Source organism: Trachypithecus francoisi, unplaced genomic scaffold, assembly GCF_009764315.1.
Source record: "Trachypithecus francoisi isolate TF-2019V2 unplaced genomic scaffold, Tfra_2.0 Lachesis_group10, whole genome shotgun sequence".
In the NCBI taxonomy this organism is placed as follows: Eukaryota; Metazoa; Chordata; class Mammalia; order Primates; family Cercopithecidae; genus Trachypithecus; species Trachypithecus francoisi.
In genome coordinates, this window is record NW_022681455.1 from 20,405,191 (window position 1) to 20,423,664 (window position 18,474).

The following is an 18,474-nucleotide window of genomic DNA, read 5'->3' on the forward strand; positions in this document are numbered from 1 at the left end:
AGCCCAGCCTGGCCAATATGGTGAAACCCCATCTCTACTAAAAATACAAAAATTAGCCAGGCGTGGTGGTACACACCTGTAATCCAGCTACTTGGGAGGCTAAAGCAGGAGAATCGCTTGCACCAAGGAGGCGGAGGTTGCAGTGAGCCAAGATCATGCCAATGCACTCCAGCCTGAGCAACAGAGCGAGACTCTGTTTCAAAAAAAAAAAAAGAAAGAAAAAAAAAGAATAGGGAAACCAGTTTGGTTAGAGTAGGTAAAAGTCATCTAAGCTAACTAACCCAACATCCTATATTCCGAAGACGGAATGAAACATATAAGAACTGCAGGCCCTTCTTCCAGGCATCTAGGAGAATTACATACAAATGAAGTCCATTAAAATAAGCCATAGAGCTCAGGCTAATTTCATTTTATTATAAAATTAATGAATGCTCCTTTTTTAAAAATGAACAATACAGAAAAGTACAAGAAAGAAGCTCACAGATCCCTCATAATCCCAACCTTCTATGTCTCCCTTTTTAGCAGATGGAACATACACTTTAATACTGTTTTCTATGTTTACTTTCAAAATCCAAAAATATACCCATATGCATTGATTTCTCCTTTATTTTTATTTATTTATTTTTTTTTGAGACGGAGTCTCACTCTGTCACCCAGGCTGGAGTGCAGTGGCCGGATCTCAGCTCACTGCAAGCTCCGCCTCCCAGATTTACGCCATTCTCCTGCCTCAGCCTCCCATGTAACTGGGACTACAGATGCCCGCCACCTCACCTGGCTAGTTTTTTTGTATTTTTTAGTAGAGACAGCGTTTCACCATGTTAGCCAGGATGGTCTCGATCTCCTGACCTCGTGATCCACCCGTCTCAGCCTCCCAAAGTGCTGGGAGTACAGGCTTGAGCCACTGCGTCCAGCCAGATTTCTCCTTTACTTTATTATAACCATGGTATAAAAACTACACTGTAACTTGTTTTTCATTTCACAAAAGATGGACATTTTTCCAAGTCAACTCATATTGAGCTAGCTTGTACTTTTTAAAGTTGCATAATATTCCACACAGTATGGCAGGTGTGGTAAACTTTCCCCATGCGTTAGATTTTCTTAGAGAGAGGGTTATCTTTACTCCATTCCCTAGGAGGAAAAATATGGAAGGAACATTTCCCCTTTTTCTCTGCCCTGACTCCCTCCCACTCTCCTCCCCAGGGAAGGAGGACTGACTTAATTAACCAGCTGCTAAATTGAGAAGAGGCACTGAGCAGGCCCAGCTCAGGCCTTTGAGGACTTCTCTCTTTGGGAGCCAGCCTGCTTTTAGACAAAGGTATTCTCTGTTCTGTGCTCCCTGCACAGAGTTGTTGCACATAATGTTGTCCCGCCCGCAGTGGTCCTGGAGTGTCTGCTCAGCAGCATCAGGAATTGGGTGGCCCAATCAGTGTCATTCAAGGATAAAGAAGTAGGAAAATTGCCAGGTGTGGTGCTATAATCCCAGCACTTTGGGAGGCCGAGGCAGGAGGATCGTTTGAGCTCAGGAGTTCAAGACCAGCCTGGGCAACAGAGTGCGACCTCATCTCTATGAAAAATTTTAAAAATTATCCAAACGTGGTGACTTGCACCTGTAGTCCTAGCTACTTGAGAGGCTGAGGTGGGAGGATCACTTAAGCCCAGCAGATCAAGCCTGCAGTGAGCTGTGATGGTGCCACTGAACTCTAGCCTGGGTGACAGAGTAAGACCCTGTCATGAATGAAAGGAAAGGAAAGGAAAGGGAAAGGGAAAGGGAAGGAAAAGGAGGGAAAGGAAAAAAAAACGGAAAGAAAAGAAAGAGAAAATCCATTGTGGTCAATCAGTTTTATCATTAATGAAGATAATGATTTGATCTCCCTCTGTCTGTCTCTTGGGTCTTATTTCTAAACTGGTTCCACATCTAGGAGGAAAGCAGAGTGTTGTCTATTAGTTGCCCGAAACTCCAATACTATGGATGTGACATAATTTACTCAACCTTTCTACAACTTCCAAGTTCTTTTCAGTTTTTTTACTATTACAAATAGCACCATAAAAATGATTATTTTCATGTACTGATAAATTTATGTCTATAAGATAAATTCCTTGCTTGATCAAGTAGTATATAATTTTTTAATTTTATAAATACCACCAGATCACATTCTCCAAAAGTTAAAGCAATGTTTTACTTCCCCCAATAACATGTAAGAGTACGTTCTCCTCACCCTTGCCAGCATAGGGTGCTGTTAATCTGTTAAATTTTTTTCAGTGAGATTGTGAAAAACTGATAGTGCATTAATTTTAATTTGCATTTTCCTTACTGCTGGTTGAACGCCTTTTCATTTATTATTGGCTTTGGCCAATGAGTTTATTACCCACTGAACTCACGTTTTATAACAAGTATTTGTTATAAAAAGGGTGGAGTTACCCAGATTAATTAGATGCATAGATTTTAATCAGTGGTAATTGAGAATTGGTATAAAGTTAAGAGAACAAGCTTAGACTGCTTGAGATAAAGTCCCACCCTAACCCCTGAGTTGTACAACATTGGCCAAATTATTTAGCCTGTGTCCCCAATTCTTCTTCTATAAAATAGGAATCATGTAACTACGCTCACAGAATTAAGTGAGTTAACACGTCAAGTGATTCCACAGTGCCTGTCACAACATTAACTGTACAATGCATGCTAGATATTATTAGTATCTCTTTTGTTCCATCAGACTCTTTACCCAACACAGTGGCAAGCAGAAAAGCTCAAAGACACTAATTAGAGTTGATGAATTTCCCTGGACATCCTCCAGTAGGAAGCATACAAGATGAAATGACCTCCCCAGAAACCCTACCTGGCCTACCAAATGCATAATAAGTTCCATCATAGTCAAAGAACTGGTGCGTCCTAAATCTAAAAATGCAATTAGCCCATCTTCTTTCCCAAATGAGATTTGGGCTGTTAATTGTGCTTTAAAGAGGCCACATTCATTACTCATTTTTTAATCTCTTCATTATTTATTTTAAAATTCTTAGATATACACATTTGAACTAGTAAAAGTTAATCAAAAAATATAAGCCCAAGCAGCATGAATCAATTATGCTCTGATACTATAGTGTTATGTTTCTTACTAAAAAGTAACCGAAATAGCCAGGCATAATGGCACATGCCTATAGTCCCAGCTACTCAGGAGAATCGCTTGAGCCTGGGAGGTGGAGGTTGCAGTGAGCTGAGATCACGCCACTGCACTCCAGCCTGGGCCACAGAGCCTAACTCAAGAAAGACAGAAAGACAGAGGGAGAGAGAGAGAGAGAGAGACAGAGACAGAGAGAGACAGAAAAGAAAAGAAAAGAAAAGAAAAGAAAAGAAAAGAAAGGAAAGGGAAAAGAAAAGAGGAGGGGATGGGAGGGGGAGGGAGGAAGGAAGGAAGGAAGGAAGGAAGGAAGGAAGGAGGAAGGAAGGAAGGAAAAGAGAGAGAGGAGAGGAGGGGAGAGGAGGGGAAGAGAAGGGAGGGGAGGGGAGGAGGAGAGGAGAGGAGAGGAGAGGAGAGGAGAGGATTTGGTTGTTAAATATCCCTAAGGAAGCATTAAGTACAAATATCACCAGGGGTTTCCCAATGGGTAAAATAAAGAGGTTAAATAAGGTCATTTAAAGAGGGAGAGGAAAACAGATGAAACAGATTCCCAAGTAACGCCTTATCCCAACAACCTATGCTGTCTCCTAAACAACAACAACAAAAACTGACTTGAAGAGTTATTTTCCTGGTGGACTTAGGTAAAACCTTTATCAGTCCAAAGTGATAAAAACATTATCACTCCATAGCCATATATACTCTCCTATATACCAATAATACGACTTGCTATTTAAGATGCTGCCATGAGTAAGATCTCTGGGGACAATGGAAAAATGCAGAACCAGGGCTATATTTTCTTATGCAACACCCTAGGGTGTGACCAATTATCTCAGAGTGTGTTGTGAAATTCTCAAAAGTCTCAAAACAAAATTAATTTTAATTTGGTTTAACTTGAAAATAAGACACACTGCCATTTAGCTTTCCCCAAACAGAGATCTTATAGGGCAGGCTGGGATACAGCACAATTGTCACAACTCCAAGAGTGGACGGACCCAAAGTTTGGTGACCCTTGTGCAATGCGGGACTGATGAAATAGGAATATCTGTGATTCTGCCTGGTCCCTAGGAACTGAACTATTTTGAGCTTCTATTATGTAATCACCTTCTCCAAAATATGTGTGTATATTAGAAAGGAAACTCTGATGTGGACCAAGAGTCAAAGTAACTACAATTCTCTGTTCCAAAAAAAAAAAGAAAAAACCTTATCCTACCCAACAGCAAACTAGACAACAGTTTTCAAAACTGGGAAACAAGTTACCAATTACAGGTTTTAAAAAGCTTAATAATAAACAAGTTTTGCTATGCTGCCTATTAATTCTCCCATCCTCCCATCTCTTGATAGTCATAGGAGGAAGGAAGGGGGAGGGATTTGTATCCTTCAAATTTAACCCCACAGAATCTCTAAAGTTATACTCCATTTTTAACCTCCCCTTTGTGCCATAAATGGCAACATATCCCTGACACGCCCCAACTACTCCGGCCAAGTCATCAACTATCTCCTTGCTTGCAAAGTCAATGAACAATAGCCAGTCTTGGCCTGCCATGATCTCTTGGCAGCCTCTGACACTGCACATTACTCTCTGCTCTTCCTTCTTGAGTCCCTGACACCACATTCCCATGGCTGTCTTCTCTTACCTCTCTGACCAGGCTTATCCCTCTCCTTTGAGGGTGGTTCCCCTGTTGCCCACCCCTGCAATGATGGTGCCCTTCTAGGGGCCATCCCAGGCCAGTGTCTCTGCTATGCCATGTTATATGCCAAGGTAACCTTTCTCACTCCTATGCCTCCAAATACTATGCCTTCCAAATCTTGACCTCCAGCCCAGATGTTTCTCCTGAAGACATACAGTGCACCCTAAGCATACAGCCCAATGCCTACAGAAATCCTCACTTGGATAAACCATAGACACCTAAATTTCACTGTCCTTAACAGAGTTCATTCATCTTCCTCCTTGACTGTTCCTCCTCCAGGTCTCTTAGCTAACAGTGGGGTCGTTCAACCAGCCAGTCCTTCAGGCCAGAAACTAGAGTTGTATCTCCCTCTCTAACACCCCATTAAACAGAATCAATCATCTCATATTATTTCTTTTGCCTCCTAAGTCTATCTTAAATCTATCCATTTCCCACCATATAGCTACCTTAATTCAGGCCACCATTCATTTCACCTGGACAACTCTAAAAGACAGCTATGCCTCTGACTTTGCACAACCCTCCTGCTCCTCCCCCTTAGTCCTTCTGATATCAGCTTAGAAGTCACCTCCTCCAGGAAGCCCTCCCTTCTGCCCAAGTGCAAGATAGGTGGTCTGCTGCAGTGCTGTGGGAACACCCTCAGCTTCTGCAGTCACAGCACTTCTCACTCTGTATTGTAATAACCTCTTAACCTGGGCAAAAAACTTCAAGAAGGCAGAAACCATGTCTATCCTTTTCACCAATGTATCCAGAGTGCCTGGCATATATTAGGGTCTCAATATTCTCAATGAATGAATGAAGGAATGAATGAATGAAAGAAAGAAATGCTCAGGAGCAAGGGAAATTGGTCAGCATGCTAGGGAATTTTTTTTTTTTTTTTTTTTTTTTTGTTGAGACGGAGTTTCACTCTGTCGCCCAGGCTGGAGTGCAGTGGCCGGATCTCAGCTCACTGCAAGCTCTGTAGCCTCCCAGGTTCACACCATTCTCCTGCCTCAGCCTCCCTAGAAGCTGGGACTACAGGCACCCACCACCACGCCTGGCTAATTTTTTTGTATATTTAGTAGAGACGGGGTTTCACCGTGTTAGCCAGGATGGTCTCAATCTCCTGACCTCGTGATCCGCCCACCTCGGCCTCCCAAAGTGCTGGGATTACAGGCGTGAGCCACTGCGCCTGGCGGGAAATTTTTTAAAGGTAGAAAAAGGAAAGATAGAGCAGAGAACAGGTAATAAAGGCCTCTAAAGACCACACTTACTCTTTATTCTATAGGAAATATAGTTTTGGTAACTTCCTGCTGGCAAGGATTTAAAAAAAGAAAAAGAAATACAGTTTCAGGCCTCTACAAGACATTGAGAAAACCTTCACTGAAAGGCTGATGTGTAAGAATGGAATGTTTTAGAGCTATAGGTGACTTCAGTAAAAGGGTTCCTTTCTAAGACATAGGTATCATTTTAATTATCAAAGTTATTTAGGCTGGGTGCAGTGGCTCATGCCTGTAATTCCATCACTTTGAGAGGCCGAGGCAGAAGGATTGCTTGAGCCCAGGAGTTCAAGATCAGCCTGGGCAACATAGCATGATGCCATCTCTACAAAAAACTTAAAAAAAAGAAAAGAAAAAAAAAAAAAACTAGTCAGGCATGGTGGTGCACACCTGTAGTCCCAGCTACTCAGGAGACCGAGGCAGGAGGATCACTTGAGCCTGGGAGGTCGAGACTGCAGTGAGCTATGACTGCACCACTGCACTCCAGCCTGCCAAGACCCTGTCTCAAAATAATAATAACAATAATAATGGTAATAATTTTAAGGTTATTTCATGTATGTCTGTTGGAAATGATTAATTCAAACCCAATTTGATGATGTCTTTCAAATCAAATCCTCACTCCCAACTTAATGGAAAACATTATAGCTAACTCCATGTATCCAATCCCAGCAGTACCACTGACAGCAGAAAATCATTTTACATCCTTATAGAAGAAAAAAGAAGCCAGGCGCAGTGACTCATACCTGTAATCACTTTGGGAGGCCAAGAAGAGATAATTGCATGAGCCCGGGAGTTCAACACCAGCCTGGGCAACAAAGAAAGAATCTGTCTCTACTAAAAATTAAAATAATTAGCCAGATGTGGTGGCGCTCACCTGTAGTCCCAGATACTTGGGAAGCAGAATCAAAAGGATCACTTGAGCCCAGAAGTTCAAGGCAGCAGTGAGCTATGATCACCCCACTGTACTCTAGCCTGGGAGGCAGAGTGAGATTCTGTCTCTAAAAAAACAAAAACAAATAAGAAGAAGAAAAAGAAAAGGAAAAGACAGAAGATAGTAAGTGTGCTGTGACTGATAGAAACAACTGTAAAAAATTGACTCCTAGGTGCCAGGCGTCGTGGCTCATGCTTATAATCCCAGCACTTTGGGAGGCCGAGGCAGGCAGATCACTTGAGGCCAGGAATTTGAGACCAGTCTGACTAACATGGCAAAACTCCATCTCTACTAAAAATATAAAAATTAGCTGGGCATGGTGGTGAGTGCCTGTAGTCCCAGCTACTCAGGAGGCTGAGGCATGAGGATCTCTTGAAACCAGGTGGTAGAGGTTGCAGTGAGCCATGACTGCACCACTGCACTCCAGCCTGGGCAATAGAGCAAGACTGTCTCAAACAAACAAACAAACAAAAAATGTTGATTCCCAGGTATGGCTAAAGTTTCTCATACTATCTACACCCTCTTGTGCCTTGCTTCCTCAACTCTTGCTCTTAAAACCAAACAGAATGTGAAGTCAGCCTTTTTGCCTGCCCAAATGTGTAGTTAGCAAATACCCTAAGTTTTCGTGTGCTTAAGGTTTTTTTTTTCCAAAAAGGACAATTCCAGAGAGAAATACAATGAAAACGCATGCAAGCAAATAAATGTAAACTATGTATACGCAAATATAACACTGATCTACACAGACCATCAATAGCATATTTAATAAATGTTTCAATATGATAGGATGTTCAAAAATATAGGGGGTAAAAAGAGGAAAAGCATGATTTAGCTTCCTTGGATGGTGACATGGTGATATGGTGATCAGTGTCCCCACCAAATCTCAGGTTGAATTGTAATCCCCAGTGTTGGAGGCAGGGCATGGTGGGAGGTGGCTGGAATATGGCCGTGGATTTCTCATGAATGGTTTACTGTCATCCCCTTGGTGCTGTTCTTGTGATAGTGAGTTCTCACAAGATCTGGTTGTTTGGAAGTGTTTAGCACCTCCACCCTCACTCTCTCTTGCTGCTCTGGCCACAGGACATGCCTTCTCCCCCTTCAGCTTCCACCATGATTGTAAGTTCCCTGAGGCCTCCCTAGAAACTGATGCCACCATGCTTCCTGTACAGCCTGCAGAACCATACGCGGATTAAGCCTTTTTTGCTTGTTTTAATAAATTACCCAGTCTCAGGTATTTCTTTATAGCAGTGTGAGAATGGACTAATACAGATGGATTCTATGAAGAAAATGTGAGTTTTCATCCACATCACACAAAATTGAAACTTGTGGCCTCTAAGTAATAGAAACTGGTGTCTTCTAGACTTCCGGGTACATGGAAAAAAAAACAAAACAAAAAACAAAAGAAGCTTCTAGAAGTTAATCTAGAACTTAAATTTCAAAACAGGTTTTTAATAGATATCACATTGAATGGAAATATTTGATCAGAAATGATTAAAGCCTCATTTTGGAAAATACCTGAAATAGAGTCAAAATACATTTGGCTGTTCATGAATAGAAAGACATATCAGAGATTGATGAAGAAACAGACCAGAAATCAGACAACTTTTTAAATCTGAGTACTACACACAGAGCTAGGCAGTGCAAGTAAATATTTAGGAATACCATGTTTAAATAAGACAGGGCCAGGCACGGTGGCTCGCTCCCATAATCTCAGCACTTTGGGAGGCCGGGGTGGGTGGATTAATTGAGGTTAGGAGTTCGAGACCAGCCTGGCCAACATGATGAAACTCTGTCTCTACTAAAAATACAAAAATCAGCCAGGCATGGTGGCAGCGGCCTGTGATCCCAGCTACTCTGGAGGCTGAGGCAGGAAAATTGCTTGAACCAGGGAGGTAGAAGTTGTAGTGGCCGGGATCACACCACGGCACTCCAGCCTAGGCAACAGAGTGAGACTCTGTCTCAAAATAAATAAAGTACAAAGAAAGGAGAAAGACAAAAATGTAGGGGATGGGAAATAAGTGCGAAGAGGAAAGACAAAAAGGATGTGGTAACCCTTGGTTCTTCACAAGACAGTTATAAAGCTCAGATAAGGTCTTAGCACCGACCGCACAGTGTAAACAATAAAAACTCTGGACAGAGTCTAATTATTTTTCCAATTGAATATGAGGGTCTCATGGACAGAAACATAGTGGCTTCTTACTCTGGATCCCTGGCACCTGGCACAGTGCCTGGCATATAAAAAGTACAATCCTGCATCGCTTAACAATGGGAATACGTTCTGAGAAACACGTCATTAGGCAATTTCGTCATCACGCAAACATCATAGAATGTACTTAAATCAACCTAGATGGTGTAACCTACTGCATACCTAGGCTACTGATATAGCCTATTACTTCCAGGCTACAAATCTGTACAGCATCTTACTATACTGAATACTGTAGGCAAGTATTTGTGTATCTAAACATAGAAAAGATACAGTAACAATACAGTAGAAAAAATGTAAAATGGTACACCTGTCCAGGGCATTTACCATGAATGGAGTTGTAGGATTGGAAGTTGCTCTGAGTGAGTCAGTGAGAGGGTGGTGAACCTAGGACACGAGTGTACACTTTTATACAGCTGGCAGCGTGGTAGGTTTGTTCACACCAGCATCACCACAAACACGTGAGCAATGTGTGCTATGACATTACAACAGCTAGGGAATAGGAATTTTTCAGCTCCATTGTAACTTTATGGGACACCTATAGACTACATGGTCCTTCACTGACCAAAACGTTATTACGTAGTACATGACTGTATTTGAAAACAGTTCCACTCACAGGATCCGCACTGATGGCAAACTATATCAGCTAACCAAGTTTTGAAGGGGTCTTTTCAAAGCAAAAAGTTAGTTACGACTTTTTAAAGTTCTTTGTTATTTTCACATCTGACATTAGGGGTACACGTCAGAAGTGAGGAAGTATTAGTCACAAGAGGGAAATTAATTTACCCTGGATACACCATTTAATAAGACAGTCAAGAAAGTTTGCAGAAAAGCCACTGTCTGGTAGATACTAAAGGCAGAATGAAGACTTCTGCAGGCAAGCAAAGGAAACAGAGACACCTCAAAAACCATTCTCTCTCCTAAGTGCCGGTTTCCTATAAGAGCCCACAAAAGAAAAAAAATTTAATTACTAAAAATAATATAATGAGAAAGAATCAAAAAGAAAAATTGCCGTTAGCATAGACACTGCTTCTTTTTAAGTTGAGTGTTTTAAGCTCAGGTTCTTTTCTTCTTAGAGATGGGGTCTCACTCTGTTGCTCAGGTGGGAGTGCAGTGGAGAGATTATAGGTCACTGTAAGCCTGTAACCTCAAACTCTTGGGCTCAAGTGATCCTCCCATCTCAGCCTCCCGACTAGCTAGGACTAGAGGCACGAGGCACTGAACCCAATTAATCTTTTAATTTTATTTATTTATTTTTTATTTATTTTTTTGAGTCTCACTCTGTTGGCCAGGCTGGAGTGCACTGGCGTAATCTTGGCTCACTGCAACCTCTGCCTCCCAGGTTCAAGTGATTCTCCTGTTTCAGCCTCCCAAGTAGCTGGGACTACAGGCGCACGTCGCCACGCCTGCTTGAGGCCAGGAGTTCAAGACCAGCCTGGGCAACAAAGTGAGAACCCGTCTCTACAAAAAGTAAAATAATTAGCTGGGCATGGTGGTGTGCACCCGTAATTCCAGCTACTCAGGAAGCCGAAGCAGGAAGATTGCTTGAGCTCAAGAGTTCAAGGTTACAGTGAGCTATGATTACGCCACTGCAGTTAATCCTATGCAACAAAGTGAGACCCTCTCTTAAAAAAAAAAAAAAAAAAATTACAGTCTCTCGCCAGGCGTCCTCGTGGAAGTGACATCGTCTTTAAACCCTGCGTGGCAATCCCTGACGCACCGCCGTGATGCCCAGGGAAGACAGGGCGACCTGGAAGTCCAACTACTTCCTTAAGATCATCCAACTATTGGATGATTATCCGAAATGTTTCATCGTGGGAGCAGACAATGTGGGCTCCAAGCAGATGCAGCAGATCCGCATGTCCCTTCGAGGGAAGGCCGTGGTGCTGATGGGCAAGAACACCATGATGCGCAAGGCCATCCGAGGGCACCTGGAAAACAACCCAGCTCTGGAGAAACCGCTGCCTCATATCCGGGGGAATGTGGGCTTTGTGTTCACCAAGGAGGACCTCACTGAGATCAGGGACATGTTGCTGGCCAATAAGGTGCCAGCTGCTGCCCGTGCTGGTGCCATTGCTCCATGTGAAGTCACGGTGCCAGCCCAGAACACTGGACTCGGGCCCGAAAAGACCTCCTTTTTCCAGGCTTTAGGTATCACCACTAAAATCTCCAGGGGCACCATTGAAATCCTGAGTGATGTGCAGCTGATCAAGACTGGAGACAAAGTGGGAGCCAACGAAGCCACGCTGCTGAACATGCTCAACATCTCCCCCTTCTCCTTTGGGCTGGTCATCCAGCAGGTGTTCGACAATGGCAGCATCTACAATCCTGAAGTGCTTGACATCACAGAGGAAACTCTGCATTCTCGCTTCCTGGAGGGTGTCCGCAATGTTGCCAGTGTCTGTCTGCAGATTGGCTACCCAACTGTTGCATCAGTACCCCATTCTATTATCAACGGGTACAAACGAGTCCTGGCCTTGTCTGTGGAGACGGATTATACCTTCCCACTTGCTGAAAAGGTCAAGGCCTTCTTGGCTGATCCATCTGCCTTTGTGGCTGCTGCCCCTGTGGCCGCTGCCACCACAGCGCTCCTGCTGCTGCTGCTGCAGCCCCAGCTAAGGTTGAAGTCAAGGAAGAGTCGGAGGAGTCGGACGAGGATATGGGATTTGGTCTCTTTGACTAATCACCAAAAAGCAACCAACTTAGCCAGCTTTATTTGCAAAACAAGGAAATAAAGGCTTCTTTAAAAAAAAAAAAATTACAACCTGTGTCATATAGGCCAATGGATGAAATGACTGTCTACAAAGAGCTATTTAGAACTTCACTATGAGAGCCTGTGCTTCTGCTTCTGTTTGAGTTAATACAATACAGCAATACAGTTTCATGACTATGAGCACAGGATCTGGAGCCTGCATGGGTCCAAACCTGGGGTCCACTACCCACCTTCTTCTTCTAGAAAATAGACACATGCCCTACCTCATCAAGTAATTGTGAGTTTTTAATATTTTAATATGTGTACAATATTAATACTGATAACAGTACTGGCAAAGGACTATCAAAGTGTTTGTTATGATAATGATGATGATTTTTACTTCAAAAACAGTTTTTTTATTTTTTTCAGACAGTCTCACTCTGTCACCCAGGCCGGAGTGCAGTGGTGCAATCTCTACTCACTGTAACCTCTGCCTCCTGGGTTCAAACAATTCTGGCGCCTCAATCTCCCAAGCAGCTGGGATTAAAAGCACGTGCCGGCCAGGTGCGGTGGCTCATGCCTGTAATCCCAGCATTTGGGGAGGCCAAGGTGGGCGGATCACGTGCCACCACGCCCAGCTAAGTTTTGTATTTTTAGTAGAGATGGAGTTTCATTATGTTGGCCAGGCTGGTCTTGAACTCCTGACCTCAGGTGGCCCGCCCACCTCACCCTCCCAAAGTCCAAAGCATGGTGTGAGCCACTGCACCCAGCCTACTATCAGTTTTTATTCAATTTCAAAGATTACAAAGAGGTCTAGCTTCATAATCATTCATTATAATTATGGTCAGAACTCCACAATTTGCACAGCTACTTCATACATATTAGAAACACTAAACATTTCATGGTGGTCTAACCTACCATTGAGAATGTCCTGCCTACAATCAGTACCCTGAAGAAAACAGCACTAAAGACCTCCCAGGGTGGTGTTTCAACAATTAAACACAGGCCAGAACTTTGTCACCTTTGCCAGTGCTTGGCCTTCAATCTTCTGTAAGGTACATTTTCTCCTGGTTCATTTTCTTAAGCAGCCAACAGATGGGTTTAGACCTATCTTGGGGATGATAACAAACATATCTATTTTAAAACCCACCAAGGTCCTCAGATATGGACAATAAAGTGAAGCACAGCATCTGGGGTTGTTTGTTTGTTTTAATTTATTTTTATTTTTTGTAGAGATGCAGTCTTACTTTGTTGTCCAGGCCAGTCTTGAACTCCTGGGCTCAAGAGATCTTCCTGCCTCAGTCTCCCAAAATGCTGGGGTTACAGGTGTGGGCCACTGTGCCTGGACAAAGCACAGCATTCTGATTTCTCATAAAACTTGGCAAATGTTTCCAAGGCATTATCCTAAAATGTCTGCTTTCTCTGACACTTTTTTCTTTACTCACTTTTGTCTCTTTCCCCAAAGCTCAGCCTAACTGCCAGCACCCCTACAGCCTCACTTCCCTCTTTCCCTTTACTCTGAAGCCGGTTCCCCTAAATTCCTCTTGGTAGAATGGATACCCAGGGAGACTCCCTGGCATTGAGTGTCACTCGCAAGATTCATGTCCCACAGGTACCTGAAAGGTTCTCAATGCTCTATTCTGACATTAAAGCTACTCTATCCCCATGTGGAAGGAAATGTACTTTGGTTTTCTGTGTAAACTCCTTAGCCCTATACAGTACACAATTAATTTTTTCAGTGGCATAAACTTTAAAAATCTACTGCTTTGGAAACCCACTAAGCCAAGATGCAACTTCCTGTCTCCTACTGTGGTTGTTTTCTATTTCTGTTTTACATTTAAATTGGACCATTCCAAGTAGAAGTGGAAGTCACTTTCTGCTGCTACTAGTTAGTCCCCAGGGATATAAGTTCTGTGGGCAAGGGGGTTGCAATTAGGCAGAGGGGCACTCAGGAAAGTTGATAAAATTGATAAATAAAGTTGACAAATAAAAATAAAACTTGTTGATAAATAAAAATAAAACATGTTGATTCAATGAATAATCCTCTAACCTGTCCCAAAGGACGCCACTTCCCTTTGGAGAATAGGCTAACCTTGCTATGGCCACCAAGTTCAAAGAAGATCTCATCCTTGCAATCCAAACACTAATCCCTGGAACACACATGCTAGAAAAGCATCATAGAATTCTGGGAAATAAATATTTTAAAATTAGTAGTTGTTGTTGTTCTAAACATGACAGTCCTTCCAGGTATACCTGAAGAACACCTGGAGTCAGAGTGAAGACATTCATTCCCTGATTCTGAACCAGCCACCACCTAGCTCTGGGACAAGCACACCATGGGATGCAATCATTGTCTGGTATGAATTGAACACCAGACAATTCATCTAGTCGCTCAGGGGCTAAGCTTTCTAGCTAGGAAAATTAGAAGATCATATTAATGATCCGTAAGATTCTAACTCAAAAGCTCCTATAAATGTGTTTAATGGTTTTTTTTTTTTTTTTTCAACTTTTAAGTTCAGGGATACATGTGCAGGACGTGCAGGTTTGTTACATAGGCAAACGTGTGCCATGGTGGTTTGCTGCATAGATCATCCTATCACCTAGGTACTAAGCCCAGCATTCATTATTCTTCCAGATGCTCTCCCTCTCCCCACCTCCACACCCCACAAATGTTGACTTTTATTCTGCATGCTTCAAGTCTACTATCTCATTTAATCTTCTCAACAACCCTCATTGTGCTACTGAGAAAACTCCACACAAAGTTAATGGCCCCAAAACACTCAGCTGGAGGCAGCTCCATTAGTCAAACTGAGGTGCTTAGGCTGCATGCAGTTGCCTCTCAAGATCTCATTCTTGTACGGGAGAAAATCTGAATTAAGCCCCATTGTGTGCTGTTCCCCCACCACCACCACCATGTGTCCATGTGTTCTCATCATTCAGCTCCCACTTATGAGTGAAAACATGCAATATTTGGTTTTCTGTTCCTGCATTAGTTTGCTGAGGATAATGGCTTATAGCTCCATCCACGTCCCTGCAAAGGACATGATCTCATTCATTTTCATGGCTGCATAGTATTCCATGGTGTATATGTACCACATTTTCTTTATCCAGTCTATCATTAACGGGCATTTAGGTTGATTCCATGTGTCTGTTACTGTGAATAGTGCTGCAATGAACATATGCATGCATGTATCTTTAAAATGACTTATATTCCTTTGAGGATAGACCCAGTAATGGTATTTTTGCTTCTAGGACTTTGAGGAATTACCACACTGTCTTCCACAATGGTTGAACTAACTTACACTCCTACCTACAGTGTACAAGTGCTCCTTTTTCTCCACAACCTTGCCAGCATCTGTTGTTTTTTAACTTTTTAATAATAGCCATTCTGACTGGTATGAGACGGTATCTCATTGTGGTTTTGATGTGCATTTCTTGAAATATCAGTGATGCTGAGCTTTTTTTTCATGTTTGTTGACCACATAATAGAAGCAGCAGGGCTATCCCACCAAACATCCACTCCTCCTCAAAGTTCAGCTCACCAGAACACACACAGGTGTCTAGTAGGTACTGGGAATTTGCCAGGGGTTGGATTAAATAAATAAAACAACAGTAACTTCCCCACAAGAACCAGAAAGAGACAAGCCCTGAATCTTTCCCTCCTTTCGGTGACACTGCAATTTGCTTCTGCCAGCCTACTGCACCCATGACAGATGGTCTTCTGCCACAAGTAACTGCGAATATGTCATCGCCATTACTAGCCTGACTCTTCTCTGAAGAGAGGACCCTTACCCAGTAGACCTTCACCTTGCCCAGAGAGCAGATACTTTCTTTTTTTTTTTTTTATTATACTTTAAGTTCTACGGTACATGTGCATAACGTTTATAGCATGTACTTTCATGGGCTCTTTTCAACAAACCCTGACAGCTCTTGATGTCCTCCAACTTGCTCCTATTTCCCCTTCATTCCTTTTCCCAACCACCTCTGCTCACTCTTGCCCTCATTACTTGCCATTTTCCCCTCTCTCAGCCCTGCTATTTTTCCTTATTGGTTCACCCCTGCCATCTCCCGAGGGCCTCCCCAGTGGGGACTCTGGGACCCCTCAGACAGCTCGCTCACCCCTTTCTTGCTCCAATAAACACCACGGCTCTGCATCACTCACATCCTACTCTCTGACCCTCATAGAATGAGCTGCTCTAGTTTTTGGCATTAAGTTCAAGACTTGTCTACACTTGATGACAACAAAATCCCACTTTGAGCTGCCCTTACCCTCATGAGAATTGCTGGACTTTAAATATGAATTCCTGGCTTTTAAATTTGACACCATCTCTCCCTTTTGGCCACTTAGTAAATACCAATTACTTGATACTTCTGATGTTTTAAATTCAGAGACATACAATGTATCCATGGGCAAGTGCATTTAATTAAAACTTTCATTTAATAAATGGCATGTCTTACGTAAACTTGCAACATGTTTTCCAACTGGAGGCCTAGAAAGGCTTAATTAGAACTTAAAATTTTAGAATTAAAGAAAGCGAAATGACCAGGAACCAGTTTGATTTAGCCTAATGAGACATATAATTAAAATAGAAATACTACCAAACGATTACCCTGAGCCAATCAGTTTTAGGCAGTGCTAATAGCAAGTTAAAAATAGAAACAGGATGATTTCATCTTTGCCTGCTTCTCAGCTGCCAAAGTACTTGCCTGTTGAGGGCATTTCCCGTCTGTGGCTGCAGTGGGGAGAGATGAATTATGAATGACAATCTGGCCACAACTTCCACTGTTACTGTGACTCCCCCCTCCCCAAGTGCCACCCTAAGATGAGGAACCCCAGGCCACCTCTGGATGGCCACAGCATCTCAAAAAGGATAGAACCACCACAGGTGGAGGAGGAAACGCCACTCCCTGGCCCACTTCACCTGCCCAGGGTGAGACCCTTCCTTTCTTAGATTTCTTTTCTTTCTCCTCCTATTACCATCTCCCTTCTGCCTTCTTCTTCCCCTCCCCCATCCACCCCCACTTGATTCTATTTTCTCCTGCTGGCCTTTGCATCCATCTGTTTTCCTCTTTCTTGAACTCCAAAATGGATGGAAAGTAGTTACAGACTCATTCAATTAAATAAAAATTCCCAGAGAGCCTCTCTCTGAGTTCAGGGACTGTGCTACACCGTACTGTGCTTACAAAAATGGCAGAAGCTTTGCTATCCACCTTCTAAAGAAAGAAGTAAAACAAGCACAGCAGACCCTTACACATAAGGTGGCCTCGGTGCTCACGCACGTTAAACACACACCCTGTGGGCGTCCAAAGGGGAGGGTGCACGCCTGCACGGAGACCAGATGACAAGGGAGGGATCATTCTAAGTAGAGACTGTGTTTCCCAGTATATAGCACTATGAAAGGGCAGGGTATATATGTTTATAATTTAGTGCCTCTGAATAATGAATAATGAGAGATTATTTTACAGCTATAGTAAATTTAAGGAAGGGCTACCAGCACACAGAACTTCTCATAGACAACACTACGGGATACAAGAGCCTGGGCTCTGGAGTCGGAACAATTGTGGTTTAAATCCCCGCTCATCTACAGAGATCACAGGGTAACCTACGTAGATGCCTGGGTCACCCTGGATAAATGGCTCAAATTCCTTGGTTATAAAATAGGTGTCTAATGCCTATTTCCAGAGTTGTTAGGAGAATCTGAGCAATGCATGGAAAGTATTTGTCATTGCCTTAGTCCGTTCAGGCTGCTATAACAAAATACCTTAGACTAGGTAATTTGTAAACAACAGACGTGTATTGCTCATGGATCTGGAGGCTGGGAAGTCCAAGAGCAAGCAGATTGGTGTCTGGATGAGGACCCATTCCTCATAAACAGCACCTTCTACGTGTCCTTACACAGCAGAAGGGCCAAACAAGCTCCCTCCAGTAAAAACACATTTCCCACTCCAAAGGCCTACCTCTTAATATTATTGCATTAGGAATTAGGTTTCAACATACGAATTTTGGAAGGACACAAACATTCAGACCATAGCAACATCTAACAGACTGCTAATCTTTCCTCTGGGTCCACACATAATTGAGGACCTCTCATTTCCAGAACACTTGGAAGAGACCTTCTTCTATTCTCTCCCTCAGTCTGCCCAAGGGAAGGGAATGAGTGACTCTGGGAGATCCTTTCTCCCAGGGGAACAATGTGTTGGGTCTGTTCTCTGGCCTGTTTCCTAAGCTGCCAGCCCACAGACGGCCCCTTGCCCCTTCCTCCTGCCCCCAGTGAGCCAAACCCCTGTGATACCGTGCAGCTGCTCCAACCACCTGGCCCCCCTTACCAACTCCATCTGCATGGGGACAAGGGGTTTTGCCAACCTTGGTACTAGCTTTGCCAGCCAGGCTGGACTTCCACGTCAGCATTGGCATCGGGGGGCTTCCCCACATACCCTCCCCTCATGGGTTTCCCAACCACAGTAGGGAAAATCAGCACCATTCAGGTTGCAGGAGCTCCTCCCTTAACCCAGGTCCATATTGACACCTCCATTTTAGCTTTCTCCACATCAAAGTTGATATCTGGAACCCTGACTGGCACCTGTGTGTGTTTT

General features: G+C 43.2%; 1 protein-coding gene and 1 pseudogene across 3 annotated transcripts in view; one reads left to right on the plus strand and one right to left on the minus strand.

Moving 5' to 3' along the window:
- MBOAT1 (membrane bound O-acyltransferase domain containing 1) overlaps positions 1 to 18,474 on the minus strand; it is a 108,485-nt gene that overhangs the window by 61,710 nt on the left and 28,301 nt on the right. The gene's annotated exons all lie outside the window — the stretch shown is intronic.
- On the plus strand, positions 10,822 to 11,929 carry LOC117086781 (annotated as a pseudogene). The gene has a single exon (XR_004438573.1). The product of XR_004438573.1 is annotated as a 60S acidic ribosomal protein P0-like (transcript).